Here is a 25258-nt window from a genome sequence, read left to right as displayed (position 1 = left end):
ACTTACAAAATTATATATTTTATATGGGGGATTAGAAATGATGCAGACAATTACATAGATTGTAGATTCCATCAATGTTCAATATTAAAGCTGATCTTCCCCCTAAGACTGACATAACCCACTATAATACATGCAGTAGGGAAAACACTGGAAAGTCAAGACACATTCAGAGTCTCTGGGGACTACTGTCCCACCATGTATTGGGCCTGAACCTGTCCTATGTCCCACTATTCAGAGGCCTATATCTGTCCTATGTCCTACTGTTCAGCCCACATCTGTCCTATGTCTTACCGTTCAGCCTACATGTGTGCACTCTCCTGTGGCTTTTCAGGTGCCCTAACTGGGTAAAACTATTTCCACATTGAGAGCAGTGGTAAGGCTTCTCCCCTGTGTGTATTCTCTCCTGTGTTTTCGGGTTACATAAATGGGCAGAAATCTTTCCACACTGGGAGCAGTGGTAAGGCTTCTCCCCTGTGTGTATTCTCTCGTTTTTTCAGGTAGCTTTTCTGGTTAAAACTCTTTCCACACTGGGAGCAGTGGTAAGGCTTCTCCCCTGTGTGTATCCTCTCATGTTGGTCCAGGTGGGCTTTCTGGTTAAAACTCTTTCCACACTGGGAGCAGTGGTAAGGCTTCTCCCCTGTGTGTATCCTCTCATGCTGGTTCAGGTGGCCTTTCTGGTTAAAACTCTTTCCACACTGGGAGCAGTGGTAAGGCTTCTCCCCTGTGTGTATCCTCTCATGTTGGTCCAGGTGGGCTTTCTGGTTAAAACTCTTTCCACACTGGGAGCAGTGGTAAGGCTTGTCCCCTGTGTGTATCCTCTCATGTTGGTTCAGGTGGCCTTTCTGGTTAAAACTCTTTCCACACTGGGAGCAGTGGTAAGGCTTCTCCCGTGTGGATTCTCTCATGTTGTTTCAGGTCCCATAACTGGTTACAACCCTTTCCACAGTGGGAGCACTGGTGTCGTCTTGCTGGTTTGGACGTCTCTGGCTCTGGTTCCTCGGAGTCTGGTTTTTCTCCTGCCAAAGACAGTGTTGATTTAAATAGAGACCTGAACGAAACCTCCACATGATAAAACGGCCTTGCTTCGAGGGTAAATCCTAATCAGATCCCTCAATAACCTGAGGCCAGTTTTAACAATCTTGGTGTGATTTTAAAACAAATGTTGTAGAGCTTCCTGGTAATTACTGATATGTTTACATTAATTATTTTATTCATTCTGTTTTACAAGTCAGAACACAAAAAACTAAACAGTTCTAGGACACTGAAGACACAGACATCGCTGGATTCCAATCGAGCAGGTGGTTCTAAATATAGAATGTATATCATAGCTGTATGATACAGAATGTGACCTAAAATAAGTAAAGAACATAACATCTCCCCGTTGTTGAAAGGGTTCGACACGCTATTTAAAAATGGCCCAGTTTGTTATTTAGACGTTGACAAATTTTCAACATTTTGACCATCACTGATGTCATGACAGTTTGGGTAAAGTTAAAAAATACAGTGAGATATTTTGGGTAGATGTTCCTAAAACTGATAGTAACTATATATAGTAAGTTTATATACAGCCATATTATAAAGTCTGAAAAGGCTTGTTCATTCGCATGTGATGAATTCCATATGACATCATATGTTCCTAAAACTGATAGTAACTACACTGAACAAAAATATAAACGCAACATGTAAAGTGTTGGTTCCATGTTTCATTAGCTGAAATAAAAGAATGCAGAATTTTTCCATATGAACAAAAAGCTTATTTCTCTCAAATTGTGCACAAATTTTCACATCCCTGTTCATGAACATGTATACGTTGCCAAGATAATCCATCCATGTGTGGTATATCAAGAAGCTGATTAAACAGCATTATCATTTCACAGGTGCACCTTGTGCTGGGGACAATAAAAGGCCGCTACAATGTGCAGTTTTGTCACACAACAATGCCACAGATGTCTCAGAGAGAGCGTGCAAATGGTATGCTGACTGCAGGAATGTCCACTGGAGCTGTTGCCAGGGAATTTAATGTACAGTACCAGTCAAAAGTTCGGACTCACCTACTAATTCAAGGGTTTTTCTTTATTTTTTACTATTTTCTACATTGTAGAATAAAAGTGAAGACATCAAAACTATGAAAAAACACATGGAATCATGTAGTAACCAAAAAAGGGTTACACCAAAATATATATTAGATTCTTCAAAGTAGCCACCCTTTGCCTTGACAGCTTTGCACACTCTTGGCATTCTCTCAATCAGCAGTCTTGAAGGAGATCCCACATATGCTGAGAACTTGTTGGCTGCTTTTCCTTCACTCTACGGTCTAACTCATCCCAAACCATCTCAATTGGGTTGAGGTCGGGGGATTGTGAAGGCCAGGTCATCTGATGCAGCACCCCATCACCCTCCTTTTTGGTCAATTAGCCCTTACACCACCTGGAGGTGTGTTGGGTCATTGTCCTGTTGAAAAACAAATGATAGTCCCACCAACCACAAACCAGATGGGTTGACGTATCGCTGCAGAATGCTGTGGTAGACATGCTGGTTAAGTGTGCCTTGAATTCTAAATAAATCACTGACAGTGTTAACAGCAAAGCACCCACACACCATCACACCTCCTCCTCCATGCTTCGTGTTGGTTTCAAACTTTCCACCAGTCTAATGTACCTTGATCATGTCTCTTCTTATTATTGGTGTCCTTTAGTAGTGGTTTCTTTGCAGAAAGTAAACCATGAAGACCTGACTCACGCAGTCTCCTCTGAACAGTTGATGTTGAGATGTGTCTGTTACTTGAACTCTGTGAAGCATTTATTTGGGCTGCAATTTCTGAGGCTGGTAACTCTAATGAACTTATCCTCTGCAGTAGAAGTAACTCTGGGCCTTCCATTCCTGTGGTGGTCCTTAAAGTAATGATGGACTGTCGTTTCTCTTTGCTTATTTGAGCTGTTCTTGACATAATATGGACTTGGTCTTTTACCAAATAGGGCTATCTTCTGTATACCACCCCTACCTTGTCACAACACAACTGATTGGCTCAAAAGCATTAAGGAAAGAAATTCCAGAACTTAACTTCTAACAAGGCACACATGTTAATTGAAATGCATTCCAGGTGACTGCCTCATGAAGCTGGTTGAGAGAATGCCAAGAGTGTGCAAAGCTGTCATCAAGGCAAAGGGTGGCTACTTTATTTTGATTTGTTTAACACTGTTTTGGTTACTACATGATTCCATATGTGTTATATCATATTTGATGTCTTCATTATTATTCTACAATGTAGAAAATAGTAAAAAAATAAAAAAAGAGACCCTGGAATGTCAATTCCTGACTGGTACTGTAAATTCCTCTACCATAAGCCGCCTCCAACATTGTTTTAGAGAATTTGGCAGTACGTCCAACCGGCCTCACAACTGCAGACCACATGTAACCACGCCAGCCCAGTACATCCGGCTTTTTCACCTATGGGAAACTGAGACCAGCCACCCGGACAGCTGATGAAACTGAGGAGTACGTCGCTCTGTAATAAAGCCCTTTTGTGGCCAGGATCCCCAGTGGGTGGGCCTATGCCCTCCCAGGTCCACCAATGGCTGCGCCCCTGCCCAGTCATTTATGGGTTGACATTTTTTTTCTCCCTCAGACATAAGCAATCCAATCCAAAGGCCATAGCTTTAATAAAATAACAAATTAACTGGCAAAGCAGCAGAGTGAGGCCCGCATGCAGCAAAATCACGTATTTGCAGCTGTTTCAGTACAGCACTACATGGAGAGAGAGGGGGAGAGGGGACAAACTCCACTGGACTAGTTTCAATGTATGGAATCACTTAGGAGTTTCTGGATTATGGGTAAACAACTTCTTTAAAGCATCATTGAGGAATAATTAATTGAAGTTGGAACATTTGTAGACTAGCAGCTAAGAATGTTGGGCCAGTAACCGAAAGGTCCACGGTTCGAATCCCCACGCCCGCAAGTTGGAAAAATCTGCCGTCCTGAACTTGAGCAAGGCAGTTAACAACAACAACTGCTCCCCGGGCACCAATGACTTGGACGTCGATTAAGGCTCTGAATCAGAGGGGTTGGGTTCAATGCGGAAGACACATTTAGTTATACAACTGACTAGGTATCCCCTTTCCATCATTAGACTCCATAATGTTTCATCATTAGATGCTACAGTCCTCCTTTAAGACTCCATAATGTTTCATCATTAGATGCTACAGGCCTCCTTTAAGACTATAATATTTGAAGAATCTAGGTATTTCCTTTTTTAAGTTGTTTCCTTTTTTAAGTTGTGTAGATCAGATGTTAGGAAAAGGTTTTTGTAAAACATGCACCTTACATCAGATCATCTTGAAACTTTCTCTCCAAAGCTAACGTTCATCAAGGTTTTATATGGTCTATTGGCTTCTCTCTTTTCATTGGCAGAATCCTTTTTCAGTGTTATGATATTCATAACATCCATATCCACCAGTCTATCTTCATGTCAACTAACAGAACTCTGCTGGTTGTCCTGGTAACAGATACCAGTGGGCAGATCTATTGTATTTGTTCAAACTAAACTACAGCACTTACTTTGATGTGTCAAATCTGATCCTTTCTTCTCTTCTCCTCCTCTCACAGTTCCACTCAGCCCCATTGTTTTCGTGCAGTCCACCAGCAGCACAGACAACCTCTTCATACCCAGCAGTAAGGTGCTACCGGGAGAGGTATGACACGGGGACTCCGGAAGGGCGTAAGGGCTAGCGTTGTCCTGGTAACCATAAAGAGGGGACACAGACACATATCATTATGGATGCTGATGTCACTGTTGACATGAAGTGCTTTACAGAAACCCAGCCCAGACCCCGATAGAGCAAGCTGTATGCTAGACCAGACCAGTGGTAGGCTTGATTACCAACAACGACGAGACGGCCCACAGGGAGGAGGTGAGGGCCCTCGGAGTGTGGTGTCAGGAAAATAACCTCACACTCAATGTCAACAAAACAAAGGAGATGATCGTGGACTTCAGGAAACAGCAGAGGGAGCAGCCCCCTATCTACATTGACGGGACAGTAGTGGAGAGGGTGGTGAGTTTAAAGTTCCTCGGCGTACACATCACGGACAAACTGAAATGGTCCACCCACACAGACAGCGTGGTGAAGAAGGCGCAGCTGCGCCTCTTCAACCTCAGGAGGCTGAAGAAATTTGGCTCGTCACCAAAAACACTCACAAACTTTTACAGATGCACAATCGAGAGCATCCTGTCGGGCTGTATCACCGCCTGGTACGGCAGCTGCTCCGCCCATAACCGGAAGGCTCTCCAGAGGGTAGTGAGGTCTGCACAACGCATCACCGGGTGCAAACTACCTGCCCTCCAGGACACCTACACCACCCGATGTCACAGGAAGGCCAAAAAGATAATCAAGGACAACAACCACCCGAGCCACTGCCTGTTCACCCCGCTATCATCCAGAAGGCGAGGTCAGTACAGGTGCATCAAAGCGGGGACTGAGACTGAAAAATGGCTTTTATCTCAAGGCCATCAGACTGTTAAACAGCCATCACTAACATTGAGTGTCTGCTGCCAACATATTGACTCAACTCCAGCCACTTTAATAATGGAAAAATTTATGTAATCAATTTATCTCTAGCCACTTTATAATATATAATGTTTACTTACCCTACATTACTCATCTCATATGTATATACTGTATGCTATACCGTCTACTGCATCTTGCCATCTTGATGTAATGTATCACTAGCCACTTTAAACAATGCCACTTTATATAATGTTTTCATACCCTACATTACTCATCTCACATGTATATACTGTGATCTATACCATCTACTGCATCTTGCCTATGCCGTTCGGACATCACTCATTTATATATTTTTTTGTACATATTCATATTCATTCCTTTAAACTTGTGTGTATAAGGTAGTTGTTGTGAAATTGTTAGGTTATATTACTTGTTAGATATTACTGCATGGTCAGAACTACAAGCACAAGCATTTCCCTATACTTGCATTAACACCTGCTAACCATGTGTATGTGACAAATAAAATTTGATTTGACCAAGCTGTACCAACTGGTGTTCTTATCTGAAGAGACTCTTCTCTGACTCGTCAGCATCAGGATGTTGTTGAGGCTCCCCAGAGGATCCACGATAGTCATGTCTCTCTCCTGTGTGAATGAGAACATAAACAGATTGTAAACTTATGACCGTCTCTTAAAATCACAGAGTCTTACAAGAGGCATTAATATCTGAAAACGCCTAAAATGGCCACTTTCATCATGATTTCCTAAAATATTGTTTGTGATGTAAAATTATATTGCAATCAATGAAATGGGTGCCTTTTGCGTCCCTTTGATATTTTAAGTAGAAATTATGCACCTATATTGAATTTTAAAAGCCTGTTATATTAGATGATGTGCACTTTAATATAGACCACATGGAGAATTCAATAAATGTAATTTAAAAGTCCCAAAAATATATGTACCAATGACGGATTGCACCTTTAACAATTTATACAGTACTTTACAACATATTCAAGTGTAGAACTTCAGTAGAATGCCCCTTTAAAACTTTTAGTTAAAGAAATGCATAGTTTGTGCCTGTTTTTAAGATAGTACTCACTGGTCTTAATCGGATCTTCAGTCTCCTCCTCCTTCTTCACTCCCAAAACGTCTTCCTCCTCCTCTTTTATTGAGATAACCTCCTCTTCCTCTTTTACTCCAAAAGGTTCTTCCTCTTCTTTCACTACATTCTCTTCTTTCAACGTTATGGCATCTTCCTCCATTTTGATTCTGAAAGCTTCTACCTCCTCCTCTTCCACTCTGACAACTTCTTTCCCATCTTCCTCTTTCACTGTAATATCATCATCTTCTTCATTCAATGTGATAGCCTCCTCTTCCTCCTTTTCCATTCTGAAAGCTTCTTCCTCTCCTTTCACCAGAGCTTCTGTCTGTCTAGCTTAGTGGCCTCAAGGTCCTGGCGATTAGCCTAGTACATTATCAATTTAACACATTCGCTAAATTAACAAGCAAATTACGTTTAAATGAACTAGTAGATAAGTAAACATAATTATGTTCAAAACACTAAGATGAATTTACACAAGATTGGTCTAAAGCCCTTCAATGTTTTGGGTTTAAATTCACTTGCAAGCTTCCGCGTTGTTGAATCAGTAGTCTGTTGACGCTGTTGAAGAAGCCTCCCGTTCCGTCCACTAGATTATACGTCACGCAAGAAGCATCAACTGAAAGACTCACATCGCCATCTGCTGACTGGAGTGGGTAACGCAGATTGGAAAAATATTAATTACAATGTTTATTCTGGCAAGCAATGTCATAAGAACTCATTTAAAAACAACCAGATGTTATGTTTTCTCTTACTTCTTACAGCCAATACTTTACTCCAGGGCTGACCTGCCCATTCGGCAGGATTAGGTGACAGATTGAAGACGGTGGCATATTCCTAGCTAAATTGGCCGAGGCTCATCACTAACAACACATAATAACACCTGCTAATGCTGCCCAAATACAATAAAAACTTCTCTCACCCAGTGGCATATGGGCTATTTAGGTGAGTGTTGGTGTTGCCACATGAAGCAGTGCCCACTTTGCAAAAGGCAACATGGACAGATAGGCCTCTACCTGTGTAGAGCACGTGCTCCTTTTTCCATTCCTGTCTCTGAAGTGGCCTTTTGGGTGGTGGTATAATTTGTATTCATTTTTTGTCATAGCTCTTCTGAACCCACTGCCTGCAAGTTGTTGTTAAATTTGCCTAAGTGATTTGTATTTTCCCTCAACTTTCTGAAGAGGAAACAGCCCAGAAATGCCCCTGTCTGAGTGCATTTGTCTACCACTATGTGTAGCTGTTAGCGATGAAGCTAATGACAACCATCTTCTCGTTGATAGAAAAGCTTTCCCAAAAAACTTGTAAATTAAATGTTAACTGCAAAGTAGTCTATGTTTACCTGGCAGAATGATACCATGACTATTTGCATCAATCCAGTAGTGATTTGTTCAGCAAACTCTGCAATCACAGAGCCACCACTTAAATTAAAGGGTATCTACACCCATCCTCTTCGGATGTTCTCACCATATTTAGTCTGTGATTATGAAACTTTATAGAGCAGCTGTTTCTATTAAGTAAAAGAAGTAAAACACGGTGGAAGTAAATAGTAATGTCCTGGTGATTGATTTGGCGTGTAGTGAACTTGTTGAACTGAAAGAAATGTGGTTGAAGTAAAATATGTTTGAAGGAAAACGTTTTTTCCAGGGAGGCCTGAGTTTGATCTATTTGAACAGTTCAAACAGTTGGTAAGTTTTGTAGTGAACTTGTGGATCTGCTGTGTAGTGAACTTGTGGAACTGCTGTGTAGTGAACTTTTGGAACTGCTGTGTAGTGAACTTGTGGAACTGCTGTGTAGTGAGCTTGTGGAACTGCTGTGTAGTGAACTTGTGGAACTGCTGTGTAGTGAACTTGTGGAACTGCTGTTTAGTGAACTTGTGGAACTGCTGTGTAGTGAACTTGCGGAACTGCTGTGTAGTGAACTTTTGGAAATGCTGTGTAGTGAACTTGTGGAACTGCTGTGTAGTGAGCTTGTGGAACTGCTGTGTAGTGAACTTGTGGAACTGCTGTGTAGTGAGCTTGTGGAACTGCTGTGTAGTGAACTTGTGGAACTGCTGTGTAATGAGCTTGTGGAACTGCTGTGTAGTGAGCTTGTGATCCCTTATAGAATGAACAGGATCAAGTCCTTTCCAGGTAGGTCTGCCTGAGTATAAGTAAGGCTTGTCCTGTGAACACTAGGAGAGAGAAGAAACCTCAAGAGAGATGAACAACAGACAACTCGTGGGGGTTACAGGCAAACAAGGGCCATGCTCATTCTACTTTTTTCGAAGAAAGTAATTAAAAACACTTTCCAAAAAAAAGAAAACATGTCTTGTGTAGTATTGTGTAGTAATGTGTAGTATTGTGTAGTAATAACATGTATGATCTATATAAAGGTCTTTAGTAATAAAACATTAGTGACATAGTTTAGTATTTAATATTACATAGTACATTTTAATAATTGTAGTATGTATTTTTAAATGTCTGTACTAAAGTTTTTGGATAAAATAAAAGGTTTGAAAGAAAATGTAATTTACCTTCAATGAAATAAATCTCTTTCTCCCAACTTCTCTCCCTCTGTCTCTCCCCTTGGGTGGGAATGTTAAGAATCAAGAAGTTGTGAATCTAGGGGGGCCCTTGCACACAGGGGAACTATATGTACACAAAATGATTAACAACATGGACCCCCAGGTGTCTTTGAAAACATGTGTTTTACTAACGACCTAAACAGATAATTTTACCCCCCATAAAAGAGTGTCTGAGGGATGTCTCAGTCTTTGAAAGGGGTCATTGTAATATTTAAGATGTCCCCTTTACTGATGACCAAAACAGATACATTTTACCCCCCATAAAAGAGTGTCTGAGGGATGTCTCAGTCAACCCCCCAAAAAAGCCCCAGAGGCCTCACACCATCCTCTTTAACTATGCTTCCTTTACTGACGACCTGAACAGATCATTTAACCTTTTAAAAAGAGTTGTCAGCTATCCAGATTTAATGGTCAAAAGGTTGTGAACCTAGAGGGGCCCTTGCAGACATGTTGTGTTTAGGTACACATGTTTTCTGTTTATGTAAGAATAAATGATTGAGAAGATATAGACCACAAAACAAAAATAAAAGATAACTGTATTGTTAACGATGTGTCCTTTACTAATGACTTAAACAGATCATTTTACCCCATGAATAACCTTTTACTGCAGGGGGCTAAATCAGATCATTTTATCCCATGAATAACCTTTTACTGCAGGGAGCTAAATCAGATCATTTTACCCCATGAATAACCTTTTACTGCAGGGGGCTAAATCAGATCATTTTACCCCATGAATAACCTTTTACTGCAGGGGGCTAAATCAGATCATTTTACCCCATGAATAACCTTTTACTGCAGGGGGCTAAATCAGATCATATTACCCCATGAGTAACCTTTTACTGCAGGGGGCTAAATCAGATCATATTACCCCATGAATAACCTTTTACTGCAGGGGGCTAAATCAGATCATTTTACCCCATGAATAACCTTTTACTGCAGGGGGCTAAATCAGATCATTTTACCCCATGAATAACCTTTTACTGCAGGGGGCTAAATCAGGGGCCTTCAACGCTGCAAAAATATTTTACCCTTCCCCAGATCTGTGCCTCAACACAATCCTGTCTCGGAGCTCTACGGACAATTCCTTCCACCTCATGGCTAGGTTTTTGCTCTGACATGCACTGTCAACTGTGGGACCTTATATAGACAGGAGTGTGCCTTTCCAAATCATGTCCAATCATTTGAATTTACCACAGGTGGACTCCAGTCTAGTTGTAGAAACATCTCAAGGATGATCAATGGAAAAAGGATGCACCTGAGCTCAATTACTTTCTGACGGCACTGTAAGTGATTGAGGAGCATAATTGCTATATTCTGAATTAAAATCATTGACACATAAGGGAACACCTGACCAAAGCAAGGCGTGACCCATATAGAATTAAAACAACATTATTCTTAATGAGAAATATAATCGAATTAACAAATGTTTGCATAACCAAAGACATGAAAACTGGTGGGAACATTGTATTTAGCTAGGATTTCACAAGGCCAGGAAGGTTACTGAGAATAACAATAGACAATAGTTATTGTTGCTAGTTCAGGGATGAAGATAGTGAAGGTTCATGAATGTTAAAGATGTGTTCACAGTGTGGATTTTGACAGAGGGGGATAAGAACCCCAAAGTCATAATGGTACAAAAGATCATAAAGGTCATTTAACATTCTGGTTTAGGGGGGTATTAACTTTTTGGAAACCCCTTTTCACACTATGTACAGACATAGAAAACCATCACATCAAGGAGGTGTAACAGTGATGAATGTCTATTCAATGTACAAAAGTAGTCCTCTGTAACAAGCAATACGTGGTAAATATGTTTACATACATCCATGACAGAATGGTTTCATGAACTCCTTTAAAGGTTTTGTAAGTAAGTTGTAACAGGTCCTCATTCAGCAGACTGAATTAACCTAGAGGCACCAAAACAAACTTTTAGAGAAGTTTTGAGATTATTCCACAAGTAAATGCAAAGAGCTGATTTACCTAACTCTGTACAGACCAAAGCAATTTCCAGAGCTAGCCATCCCCTGAGACTGCGCATGATAACGCCAACTCTTACCTCTAATGGTTATTGTAGATGTTAGCTACAGAGAGAGTTACTGTCAAAGAGCTTTATAAATGCAAAGAGAGCAATGAATGGACCTACGTGACCACAAAGAGGGTCAGCCTACTTCCTGATAGAGAATGCAGGGATGTGTACTGAACCTGTGACCATAATAATACAAAGTACACTATGGTCAAATGCATCTAATGGCTTTAATGAAGTGGCAGCTGCATTCATATAGATGATGTCGCCATAGTCTAGGACCAGTAAGAACATCGATTGAATGATCTGCTTTGTACTATTAAGCAAGAGGCCTGACCTATTTCTATAGAAGAAGACCCTTTTAATACTCAGCATCTTAATTAACTAACTCATCAATATGTTTTTTAAAAGACAGCTTAACATCTTGTGGTATCCCAGGAGGTCTACCCCGGGGGATGGTAATAGAGGGGAGGTACATGAGGCGACGTTGGCTCCCTCTGCTGGGAATACGGGAGCTGGGCACCTCGACACGGACAGCTAAGTGGAGGTAATTAGAGGAAAGTGCCATTATGAGTTCAATCTCGCACGCCGTGCACAACTGGTCCACGACTGGGCCTTTGACCTCACCCTGTCCCCCCATGCGCAGATGAGCAACTTGGTGCGGCTGACCAAGGGCTGGCTACTGACGGAAGTATCATCCCTCCCGATGCTCGACAAACTCGTCCTGGATAAATACCTTCGAGCCATGCCCTACGAGATGAAGAAGACGGTGAGCATGCAGAACCCCCAGAGCCTGGAGGAATTGCTGACAGCGGTGGAAATTCACCAGAACACCCAGGACCTGCTGAGAGGGGCCCGAGCGGAGAGAAAGAGAGGCGAAGAGCTGAAGGGGGCCCGGACGGAACCAGCCGAGGCTGTGAAGCGGGAGGATGACCCAAACCGACGACGCCGGCTGCTGCTGGACCCCGATCAGAGACACTGCTATGAGTGCGGTGAGCCGGGGAACCTCGCGTGGTGCTCTCCTGACCCAGGAGGAGGCCATGCCCTCCGCACCCCCCAGCGCTGGGATAACCCGGATGGCGAATTATGTCACCTCCTGTTAAACGCACACCGAGACGGCCCCTCCGATGGTTCCAGTACGAATCGATGGCATCGACACCAGCGCTTTGCTGGACTCCGGCAGCATGGTGACCCTGGCCCACCCGCAGTGGCTCACACGACAGGGGAAGGAGGAACTGGGGGACGAGGAGGTGACAGTGTCCTGTGTACACGGGGACATGAAGAGGTACCCTACGGTGCCCGTGAGGATAACCACCCCCAAAGGGGGAGTGCCAGATGCGCGTGGGAGCTGTGCCTAACCTACCCGTGTCCATTCTCCATGGTCGAGACTGCCCTCTCTTCCAGGCACTGTGGAGGAGGGACCTGGGGAGGCGAGCACGGGAGGTAGGAAGAAAAGGAAAAAAGACAGTGGCCTGTGCCACCCAATCCCCGCCACAAGAGGTGTCCACTGGGCCCGAGTCGGACCCGGAGGAGGGAGACGACCCCGCTCCGGCAAGCGAGCCACCATGCAAGGAAGACCTCAGGCTCCCCTTTATGGAGGTGGAGGCCCTAGACGGACCTCCCGACACGGGAATCCTCACGGGTCAGTTCGGGACGGCCCAATTAGAAGACCCAAATCTCCAGAACGCTAGGGCCCAGGTGATGGCGGTGGATGGTGTACTGTTACCTGGGGTAAGTGATTGGCACTACCCCCACTTCACAATTAAGCATAATTTATTGTATCAGGTAGTAAAGCATAATGGGGAGACAAGACTTGTTACTCATACCCAGCCAGTATGTTAGGACTGTGTTGCAGCTTGCCCACACCCACCTGCTTGGGGCACACTTGGGGGTGGAGAAAACCAGGGAGCGGATCGGGAACCAGTTCCACTGGCCCGGAGTCAAGCGCGCCGTGGAGGACTACTGCTGTAGTTGCCCGGAGTTCCAGATCACAGCTCAGAGGGTGCAGTATCGAAACCCTTTGGTTCCCTTGCCCATTATAGGAGTGCCATTCGAGTGGGTGGCAATGGATCTGGTGGGTCCGTTGGTGAAGACCGCGCAGGGACACCAATACATCCTGGTAATCATGGATTACGCCACCCGGTACCCTGAGGCAATCCCGCTACGCACGGCGGCATCAAAAGGTATCGCACGGGAGCTCTTCCATTTACTCAGCCGGGTAGGTATTCTGCAGGAAATCCTGACGGACCAGGGCACCGTGTTCATGTCTCATGTGATGAAGGATGTCTGCATTATGTTACGAATCAAACAGGTGAGGACCAGTGTGTACCACCGACGGGCTGGTGGAACGCTTCAGTAAGACCCTGAAACAGATGCTGAAGAAGGTCATCGAGAGAGACAGGAGGAACTGGGACCAGCTGCTGCCCACCTGATGTTTTCAGTGCGCGAGGTAACCAAGCATCCACAGGGTTCTCCCCCTTTGAGCTCCTGTATGGCTGTCGGCCCCGCGGGCTGCTGGACCTAGCCAAGGAGGTCTGGGAAGAGCAGCCGACCCCCACTGGCGATTTGGCCAGTGGTGAGAGAGCACATGGCCCAGGCGCAACGTGCCCAGGAGCGTGTCTACAACCGGGGGGCCCAACCACGAGAGTTCCAACCCGGTGAGAAGGTCTTGGTGCTGATCCCTACCATGGAGAGTAAATTCCTGGCTACGTGGCATGGGTCCTATGACATCGTTGAGCGGGTAGGCGACGTCAACTATAAGGTCCGCCAACCGGGGCGGAGAAAACCCCTCCAGCTTTACCATGTGAATTTACTGAAGAAATGGTATGCACGCGAGGCGCTGTGCATAACGTGGACCCGGCAACAGCAGGGCCCGCCCTCGGTCGAAGTGGCAATGGGGAAGATCTCAGCCCGACCCAACGACAGGAGCTCAGAGAGTTGGTCCAGTGGAATACGGCCGTGTTCTCCAAGGTGCCGGGGCGCACGGACCTCGTGGAACATCAGATCAACACCCTTCCGGGAGAAAAAGTGCGTTGAAAGGCCATACCGGATACCAGAAGCCCGGAGGGTGCCGGTCCAGCGGGAAGTGACAACAATGTTAGAAATGGGGGTACTGGATGAGTCACACAGTGAGTTGTCTAGCCCCATAGTGCTGGTTCCGAAACCGGACGGAACCGTCCGCTTCTGTAATGACTTCCGGGGCCTGAACGAGGTCAGTAAGTTTGATGCCTACCCCATGCCCCGGGTGGATGAACTGATCGACCGCTTGGGGACGGCGAGATACGTCAGCACCTTGGACCTGACGAAGGGGTACTGGCAGGTGCCACTGGCAGCAGCCTCCCGGGAGAAGACTGCCTGCTCCACCCCGGGGGGGGCTATACCACTACCGGGTTCTGCCTTTCGGGCTCCACGGGGCACCAGCGACATTTCAACGATTCATGGACCGAGTCCTTCGGCCGCACAGTGAGTACGCAGCGGCTTATCTAGATGACATAATTGTGCACAGTAACAATTGGGAGTCACATCTGTGTAAGTTACAGGCCGTGGTTGATGCGCTAAGGGATGCAGGTCTGACCGCGAACCCCCACAAGTGCAAGCTGGGCTACGCCAAAGTGGAGTACCTGGGATATCAGATCGGGAGGGGAAATGTGAAACCCCAAGAAAAAAAATCGCTGCCATTAGGGGATGGCCGGTCCCCCGAACCAAGAGGCAGGTAAAGTCATTCCTGGGGTTAGCAGGCTACTACAGTAGATTTGTACCTAACTTTGCCGCAATAGCTTCTCCCCTCACAGATTTAACAAAGGCACAACTACCCCAGACGGTGCGATGGACGGAGGACAGAGGCGGCGTTCCAGGCCCTGAAGGATGCGCTATGTTCGCACCCGGTACTCGTCACCCCGGACTTCTCAAAAAACCTCCTGGTCCAGACAGACGCGTCTGACACCGGGGTAGGGGCAGTTTTGTCCCAAGAGCAGGAAGGCGAGGAGCACCCCATCATGTATGTCAGCAGGAAGCTCCTCCCGAGGGCAAAGAAATACTCAATTGTCGAGAAGGAGTATCTCGCCGTGAAGTGGGCCCTCGACACCCTCAAGTATTACCTCCTCGGGAGGAAGTTCACCCTGATTACTGACCATGCCCCGCTCATGTGGATGGCACGAGGTCAGGACACGAATGACCGTGTCAACCGCTGGTTCCTGTCCTTACAGCGATTCTCTTTCTCTGTCATCCACAGGTCGGGGGCCCAGCACGGCAAGGCGGATGCCCTATCCAGGAGGGATGCAAACCTAGCCCTGAGCATGCCTCCCTCCCAGTCAGGGCTAAGGGGGAGGGGGGGGGGGTTATCCCAGGAGGTCTACCCCGGGGGGTGGTAAGAGAGGGGAGGTACGTGAGGTGACGTTGGCTCCCTCTGCTGGGAATATGGGAGCTGGGTACCCTGACACGGACAGCTAAGTGGAGGTAATTAGAGGAAAGTGCCAAACAGCCGTGGAGGCTAAATAAAAGGAGCACGATTGCACACCGCGGGGGAGAAGGGAGAGAGGTTTTGCTCGGTCTTCCTTCTAAGTTATTTCTTTGATATATTTATTTTCCGTCTTAAGTAAAGTTGTTTTTCGGACTAAAGCCTCCCTGTGTCTGTGTCAATCTCTGCAAGCTCAACCCAACACCCCACGGTTTACCACAGTCTATACAGAAACCCAGCCCAAAACCCCAACTCAGCATCTTAATTAACTAACTCATCAATATGTATTTTAAAAGACAGCTCAACGTCAGATACACCATACTAGGTACATACACTTTAATCATTGGAATCATTTTTGTGCACTCTAGAAAACAGCATATACTTAGTTTTACACAGATTCAATAATAATTTAAGGTCAATAAAGGTTTTCTGTAAAATAATGGCAGCATACTGTAGTTCAGATAGAGCCTGATCAGCAGGGCGGGCAATATAGTACACAACTGTATCGTCTACAAACAGAAGCAGGTAGCAAAACAATTTTGTTAATGTATACAATATAGTTGTTTATTAGACATTTTAACATATAACCCAAAGCCTAGGTACTAAAGATTTTATATGCATCATTTAAACATCAATTTTTGTATCGAAACAGTGCTGTAATATCTAACAATACTGTCACGACTTCCGCCGAAGTCGGTGCCTCTTCTTGTTTGGGCGGTGTTCAGCGGTCGACGTCGCCGACCTTCTAGCCATCACTGATCCATTTTTCATTTTCCATTTTGTCTTGTCTTACATCACACCTGGTTCCAATTTCATCAATTACATGTTGTGTATTTAACCCTCTGTTTCCCCTCATGTCCTTGTCGGTGATTGTTTGTTTGTATGTGATGTGCAAGTTATGTTCAGGTGCGCGACGGGTTTTGTACCCACTTTTATTATTTTGTATATTTTGGTTTCGGAGTTTTGTGAGCACTTATTAAACGACTCAGTTTATACCAAGTTCGTTCTCCTGCCCTGACTTTCCTGCCACCAACACGCACCCATTACAGAATCACCGACCCAAACTATGGAGTCAGCAGGAGAAGGTACCCCGGCCATTGAGGTGGAGGAGCGCGTCCAGGAGCATGCAGTACTACTTCACCATCTTGGTACCGCCATGGATCGCGTTGTCCGGACAATGGACCGCTGGGAGAGACAGGGAGTTCTTCCAGCACCTCCACCAGCACAACCGGGGTCTCTCTTGAGCACCCCTTTCCCGCCTGAACCCAGTGGGATCCGTCTCTCCTTGCCCCAGGAGTACGACGGGGGGGGGGCTGCGAACTGCCAGGGGTTCTTATTACAATTAGACCTCTATCTGGCAACCGTTCACCCGGCTCCATCGGACCGGGAGAGGGTGTCCGCCCTCGTTTCGTGCCTCACCGGGAGAGCCCTGGAGTGGGCCACCGCCGTGTGGAGAGAGGGAGATGCGGCGTTGGACCAGTTTGAGGAGTTCACCTGCCATTTCCGGGCGGTCTTCGACCACCCGCCCGAGGGTAGAGCGGCGGGTGAGCGCCTCTACCATCTGAGGCAGGAGACGAGGAGCGCCCAGGAGTTCGTCCTGGATTTTAGGACCCTGGCTGCCGGCGCAGGATGGAACAACAGGGCCCTGATCGACCATTACCGCTGCAGTCTGCGTGAGGATGTCTGTCGGGAGCTGGCCTGCAGAGACACCACCCTCACGTTGGACCAGCTGGTGGACCTGTCCATCCGGCTGGACAACCTGCTGGCTACTCGCAGACGTTCAGATTGGGGTCTGGTAGTTCCATCCTCCCGCACCCCCTCTCCGATACCCATGCAAAACATGACTTAGTACTTGGTGGCAAAACCCTTGTTGGCAATCACAGAGGTCAGACATTTCTTGTAGTTGGCCACCAGGTTTGCACACATCTCAGGAGGGATTTTGTCCCTTTCCTCTTTGCAGATCTTCTCCAAGTCATTAAGGTTTCGAGGCTGATGTTTGGCAACTCGAATCTTCAGCTCCCTCCACAGATTTTCTATGGGATTAAGGTCTGGAGACTGGCTAGGCCACTCCAGGACCTTAATGTGCTTCTTCTTAAGCCACTCCTTTGTTGCCTTGGCCGTGTGTTTTGGGTCATTGTCATGCTGGAATACCCATCCACAAACCATTTTCAATGCCCTGGCTGAGGGAAGGAGGTTCTCACCCAGGATTTGACAGTACATGGCCCCGTCCATTGTCCCTTTGATGCGGTGAAGTTGTCCTGTCCCCTTAGCAGAAAAACACCCCCAAAGCATAATGTTTCCACCTCCATGTTTGACGGTGGGGATGGTGTTCTTGGGGTCATAGGCAGCATTCCTCCTCCTCCAAACACGGCGAGTTGATGCCAAAGAGCTACATTTTGGTCTCATCTGACCACAACACTTACACCCAGTTGTCCTCTGAATCATTCAGATGTTCATTGGCAAACTTCAGACGGGCATGTATATGTGCTTTCTTGAGCAGGGGGACCTTGCGGGCGCTGCAGGATTTCAGTCCTTCACGGTGTAGTGTGTTACCAATTGTTTTCTTGGTGACTATGGTCCCAGCTGCCTTGAGAACATTGACAAGATCCTCCCGTGTAGTTCTGGGCTGATTCCTCACCGTTCTCATGATCATTGCAACTCCATGAGGTGAGATCTTGCATGGAGCCCCAGGCCAAGGGAGATTGACAGTTCTATTGTGTTTCTTCTATTTGTGAATAATCGCACCAACTGTTGTCACCTTCTCACCAAGCTGCTTGGCGATGGTCTTGTAGCCCATTCCAGCCTTGTCTACAATCTTGTCCCTGACATCCTTGGAGAGCTCTTTGGTCTTGGCCATGGTGGAGAGTTTGGAATCTGATTGATTGCTTCTGTGGACAGGTGTCTTTTATACAGGTAACAAGCTGAGATTAGGAGCACTCCCTTTAATAGTGTGCTCCTAATCTCAGCTCGTTACCTGTGTAAAAGACACCTGGGAGCCAGAAATCTTTCTGATTGAGAGGGGGTCAAATACTTATTTCCCTCATTAAAATGCAAATCAATTTATATCATTTTTGACATGCGTTTTTCTGGATTTTGTTGTTGTTATTCTGTCTCTCACTGTTCAAATAAATCTACCATTAAAATTATAGACTGATAATTTCTTTGTCAGTGGGCAAACGTACAAAATCAGCAGAGGATCAAATACTTCTTTCCCTCACTGTACCTCACTGCTGAAGGGGGGCCTGGAGCGCTTGCAGTGGTCAGCTGAGGCAGACAGAGCTTTTAGTCACCTGAGGGCTCTGTTTACCTCGGCTCCCGTGTTTGCCCATCCGGATCCCTCTTTGGCGTTCATAGTGGAGGTGGACGCATCCGAGGCTGGGATAGGAGCTGTGCTCTCTCAGCGCTCGGGTACGCCACTGAAGCTCCGCCCCTGTGCCTTCTTCTCGAAGAAGCTCAGCCTGGAAGAGCGAAACTATGATGTGGGGGACCGGGAGCTGTTGGCTGTCGTAAAGGCCTTTAAGGCGTGGAGACATTGGCTTGAGGGGGCTAGACACCCTTTTCTCATCTGGACTGCCCACCGCAATCTGGAGTACATCCGGGGGGCGAGGTGACTGAACCCTCGCCAGGCAAGGTGGGCCATGTTTTTCACTCGTTTTGTGTTTACCCTTTCCTACAGACCAGGCTCCCAGAACGTTAACCTGTTTAGGATAGGGGGCAGTATTTTCACGGCCGGATAAAAAACGTACCCGATTTAATCTGGTTATTACTCCTGCCCAGAAACTAGAATATGCATATTATTTTATTTTATTTGGATAGAAAACACCCTAAAGTTTCTAAAACTGTTTGAATGGTGTCTGTGAGTATAACAGAACTCATATGGCAGGCCAAAACCTGAGAAGATTCCATACAGGAAGTGCCCTCTCTGACCATTTCTTGGCCTTCTATAGCCTCTTTATGGAAATAGAGGATCTCTGCTGTACCGTGACATTTTCTAAGGCTCCCATAGGCTCTCAGAAGGCGCCAGAATGGGGAATGATGACTCTGCAGTCCCTGGTCGAAAAACAGTAGGGGATTTGGAAAGTGGTCGATCTGAGAACAATGACACGGGTGCGCGCGTGCATGTGACGACTCCATTTTACTTCTTTCAGTCTTTGAACGGATACAACGTTTCCCGGTCGGAATATTATCGCTATTTTACGAGAAAAATCGCATAAAAATTGATTTTAAACAGCGTTTGACATGCTTCGAAGTACGGTAATGGAATATTTTGAATTTTTTTGTCACGATATGCGCCGGCGCGTCACCCTTCGGATAGTGTCTTGAACGCAAGAACAGAACGCAGCTATTTGGATATAACTATGGATTATTTGGAACCAAAACAACATTGGGTGTTGAAGTAGAAGTCCTGGGAGTGAATTCTGACGAAGAACAGCAAAGGTAATCCAATTTTTCTTATAGTAAATCTGAGTTTGGTGAGTGCCAAACTTGGTGGGTGTCAAAATAGCTAGCCATGATTGCCGGGCTATCTACTCAGAATATTGCAAAATGTGCTTTCACCGAAAAGCTATTTTAAAATCGGACACCGCGATTGCATAAAGGAGTTCTGTATCTATAATTTTTTAAATAATTGTTATGTTTTTATGAACGTTTATCATGAGTAATTTAGTAAATTCACCGGAAGTTTTCGGTGGGTATGCTAGTTCTGAACGTCACATGCTAATGTAAAAAGATGGTTTTTGATATAAATATGAACTTGATTGAACAAAACATGCATGTATTGTATAACATAATGTCCTAGGAGTGTCATCTGATGAAGATCATCAAAGGTTAGTGCTGCATTTAGCTGTGGTTTTGGTTTTTGTAACATTATATGCTAGCTTGAAAAATGGGTGTCTGATTATTTCTGGCTGGGTACTCTCCTGACATAATCTAATGTTTTTCTTTCGTTGTAAAGCCTTTTTGAAATCGGACAATGTGGTTAGATAAAGGAGAGTCTTGTCTTTAAAATGGTGTAAAATAGTCATATGTTTGAAAAATGGACGTTTTTGGATTTTTGAGGAGTTTGTAATTCGCGCTACGCTCTATCATTGGATATTGGCGAGGCTTCCGCTAGCGGAACATCTAGATGTAAGAGGTAAGGCAGATGCATTGTCCCAGCTGTAAGACACAGAGGAGCGGCCCATGGATCCCACTCCCATACTCCCAGCCTCTTGCCTGGTGGCGCAGGTAGTGTGGGAGCTGGACGCAGACATTGAGCAGGCATTACGTGCAGAGCCTGCTCCCCTCCGGTGTCCAGCTAGGCGTCTGTATGTTCCGTCTGCTGTCCGCGACCGGCTGATCTATTGGGCCCACACGTCACCCTCCTCTGGTCATCCTGGGATTGGTCGGACGGTGCCCTGTCTTAGTGGGAAGTACTGGTGGCCCACTTTGGCCAAGGATGTGAGGGTTTATCTTTCCTCCTGCTCGGTGTGCACCCAGTGTAAGGCTCCTAGGCACCTGCCCAGAGGTAAGTTACAACCCCTACCCGTTCCACAACGGCCGTGGTTGCACCTGTCGGTAGATTTCCTGACCGATCTTCCTCCATCACAGGGTAACACCACGATCCTGGTCGTTGTGGATCGTTTTTGTAAGTCCTGTCGTCTCCTCCCTTTGCCCGGTCTCCCAACGGCCCTACAGACTGCGGAGGCCCTGTCTTCCGGCACTACGGGGTGCCTGAGGATTTAGTGTCTGATCGAGGTCCCCAGTTCACGTCGAGGGTCTGGAGGGCGTTCATGGAACGTCTGGGGGTCTCGGTCAGCCTTACCTCAGGTTTTCACCCCGAGAGTAACGGGCAGGTGGAGAGAGTTATTAACCAGGATGTGGGTAGGTTTCTGAGGTCTTATTGCCAGGCCCGGCCGGGGGAGTGGGCAGCATTCGTGCCCTGGGCAGAGATGGCCCAGAACTCGCTCCGCCACTCCTCCACTAACCTCTCTCCCTTCCAGTGTGTATTGGGGTATCAGCCGGTTCTGGCTTCTTGGCATCAGAGTCAGACCGAGGCTCCTGCGGTGGATGACTGGTTCCGGTGCGGGGAGGAAACATGGGACGCCGCCCATGTCCACCTTCAGCGCGCCATGCTGCGCCAAAAAGTTGGCGCAGACCGTTACCGTAGTGAGGCCCCGGTGTTCGCACCGGGGGACCGGATCTGGCTCTCGACCCGAAACTTGCCCCTCCGCCTGCCCTGTCGGAAGCTGGGTCCGCGGTTTGTGGGGCCATTTAAAGTCCTGAGGAGAGTGAAGGAGGTTTGTTATAGGTTACGGCTTCCCCCCGATTACCGTATTAATCCCTCTTTCCATGTGTCTCTCCTCAGGCCGGTGGTGGCTGGCCCGCTCCAGGAGTCTGACGTGCGGGAGGTTCCTCCGCCCCCTCTGGACATTGAGGGGGCCCCGGCGTACTCCGTTCGTTCCATACAGGATTCGAGACGTCGGGCGAGGGGCCTTCAGTACCTCGTGGACTGGGAGGGGTATGGTCCGGAGGAGAGATGCTGGGTTCCGGTGTTGGATCCTTCAATGCTGCAAGAGTTCCACCGTGTCCATCCGGGTCGTCCCCGAGGTCGGTGTCGATGTGCAGCTGGAGCCGCGCGTTGGGGGGGGGTACTGTCACGACTTCTGCCGAAGTCGGTCCCTCTCCTTGTTCGGGCGGTGTTCGGCGGTCGACGTCACCGACCTTCTAGCCATCGCTGATCCATTTTTCATTTTCCATTGGTTTTGTCTCGTCTTACATCACACCTGGTTCCAATCTCAATTACATGTTGTGTATTTAACCCTCTGTTTCCCCTCATGTCCTTGTCGGTGATTGTTTGTTTGTATGTGATGTGCAAGTTATGTTCTGGTGCGCGACGGGTTTTGTACCCACTTATATTATTTTGTATATTTTGGTTTTCGGAGTTTTGTGAGCACTTATTAAACGACTCCGTTTATACCAAGTTCGTTCTCCTGCGCCTGACTTCCCTGCTACCAGCATGCACCCATTACAAATAGAAAACAATACATGCAAATCCCCACAATCCCCACATGCAAATCCCCACAAGGATGAAGAAATATAGAAATAGTAGAACGAGCCATGTCAGAGTCCGGAATATAAATATATACAGTTTGTTTACAATGTATATGGTGGTGTGTATAGACATTATGGACTGTATATGAATATAAAATGTGTGCACAGCAGTAGTTATATAGGATGAGCCTTGACTAGAATCCAGGGTGGAGTTCTGGGTGGTAGACGGCTAGTAACAGTGACTAAAGTTCAGGGCAGGGTACTGGGCGGAGGCTGGGTAGTGGTGACTATTTAATAGTCTGATGACCTGGAGATAGACCACACATTAACCACACAATAAGTATTGTGGTGGCAGCATCATGTTATGGGTATGCTTGTCCCCGGCAGGGACTGGGGAGTTCATAAGGATCAAAAGAAATATGAAAGGAGCAAAGTTAGAGGAAAACCCACCTCAGTCTTCTGAAAACCTGTTTCCATCACATAGTGAGTTTTCTATACGTTATGACTTTATTCACATAAAAACTTTGGATGGAAACGTGGTTAATCAAGTAATATATGCAGCCTAATTACTTCCCCCTCAGGAAGCTCCGGTAAACAGTGGTTGTAGTGCACTGCTGCCACCACCAGGCCTGGAGGGCTGGGACAGGGTTAGTTTTTTCTACAATCACACAATTTTTTTATGCAAAAGACACACCAGAATGGCTTTCCAAGACTTGTTGAGTGTTCCTAAGTGGTCTCATCTCAGTCCTGACTTAAATGTACTGAAAAAAAAACATCTGGTTTAAAAATCGCTGTCCACCAATGAGCAGTTTTGACCAAAAATATGGATGTATTTTGCACAAAGTTTGTAGAATCTTAATGAAACTGAAATGGCTTCCACCAAGTATTAACTTGGATGGGGGATGGACTTATCCAATTATGATATAAAACCAAGAAAATGGTTGAACATGTTCTATAAAATCTAATTTAATCCCTTTTTAGTTTTAATTTTAAGGCAGCAAAATGTGGAAAAAAAGTTAAAGGGGGTGTAGATGTTCGATAGTCACTGTTCAGCTTTAACTATGGAGTGACCCCATGAAAAGGGATATCAGCCAACTCAGGGACAACCACAGAACACTGTACAGCCTTAACTATGGAGTGACCCCATGAAATGGGATATCAGCCAACTCAGGGACAAACATAGAACACATATATATAGTTTACACAAATATTAGCATCTTAGCTCTTATTGCAGGACTTTGACTGTGGTACATCACCTCCCCAGTCAACCTATTGTGTGTATTGAACATTCATATTGGACTGTAGCAGCTACCCAACTGGCTACCGATCAACCTATTGTGTGTATTGAACATTCATATTGGACAGCCTTACCTATAGAGTAGCACCACCATCCATCAGCCCATTCTCTTCTTGATGTTAAAGCTGCAGTGTATTGTTGCTATAGGAGTTTATGATTAATAATCCTATTTATTTCAAGCAACACTAAGATGTCACCATACTATTCCTTTAAAGCCCCTCTGTCAGATATAAATCATCAGAGTGGGAAACCAACTGAAATGGAAACAATGGAGCAAATGGATCACTATCAGAGGGGTGTATTATGACATCATATAGAACTACTCAGACATTCCAAATATCACTTGATTATCAGAGGGGTGTATTATGACATCATATAGAACTACTCAGACATTCCAAATCAGGCTTCATCCATATAATGAAGGTGGATATTGATCCAACCATTTCAAAAGTAATGACCAGGCTGATGGAAACAGGATATGCCTGAACACTTTTATAAATGCCGACAAACAATTTGTTACTTTGTTTTACATGGTGGGGTCTTTTTGTGTCAGTGAAAATGTATGAGCGCGAAATGGCGGTGGAAACTCCTTTATGAGCAAATATTGATTTAATAACGATCATATCTTAGTTAACTTGGAGTCAAGCGATTATATGTTGATTGGTCCTCCCAGTACGACTTGGGAACCCGTGCAGTTTATTAGGCTAATGATGAAATAAATTATGAACTTCACAGGGTGGTGAAAGTGCATGTGATGAGATTGATGCTCCTTTCCAATACACTTTGAGGGTCTTATTCTGGTGACATGATGATCGATGATTGGTTGCCATTTGACAAATAAAATAATGTCGCTCTTATCCATAGTAATCTCATCATGTAGGTAGCCTACCAGCACTGTATCTGTGAGCTGCTGGCTACATGCCAAGAGCATGTTTGCTATATAACGCAACAGTTTTTTAAAACCATCAGAGTTGAAAGTGCGATGGAAACCCATGTATTTTTCATTCGGTACATGGGAATTTAACAGTAAACGTTATTTTTTTGTGCACTATGTCATCACGCAAACCCTTTTATCCACAATAAGTCTGTTTGATGGAAACATTTCTGGTGGGAAAATGTGTATATTGTTTTAAGCCGATTTGAGAATGTTCACATGAAAATCTGTCGCAAATTACATGGAACCTTAGCTACTGAGTTGGATATTGATCCATAAATAAAAATACCTGATGTTGATGGCTTTTCACATATTCCAATCAGTTTTCTACATTGATCTATCATCATCACATGT

General features: G+C 45.7%; 1 pseudogene; it reads right to left on the bottom strand.

Moving 5' to 3' along the window:
• Positions 1–15: 15 nt before the first annotated feature.
• LOC106564043 (gastrula zinc finger protein XlCGF7.1-like) lies at positions 16–24207 on the bottom strand (annotated as a pseudogene).
• Between the last annotated feature and the right edge of the window lie 1051 nt (positions 24208–25258).

Source organism: Salmo salar, chromosome ssa02 (genome assembly GCF_905237065.1).
Source record: "Salmo salar chromosome ssa02, Ssal_v3.1, whole genome shotgun sequence".
In the NCBI taxonomy this organism is placed as follows: domain Eukaryota; kingdom Metazoa; phylum Chordata; class Actinopteri; order Salmoniformes; family Salmonidae; genus Salmo; species Salmo salar.
Note: the sequence above shows the minus strand (reverse complement) of the source record. Positions and strands in the feature narration are given on the sequence as shown.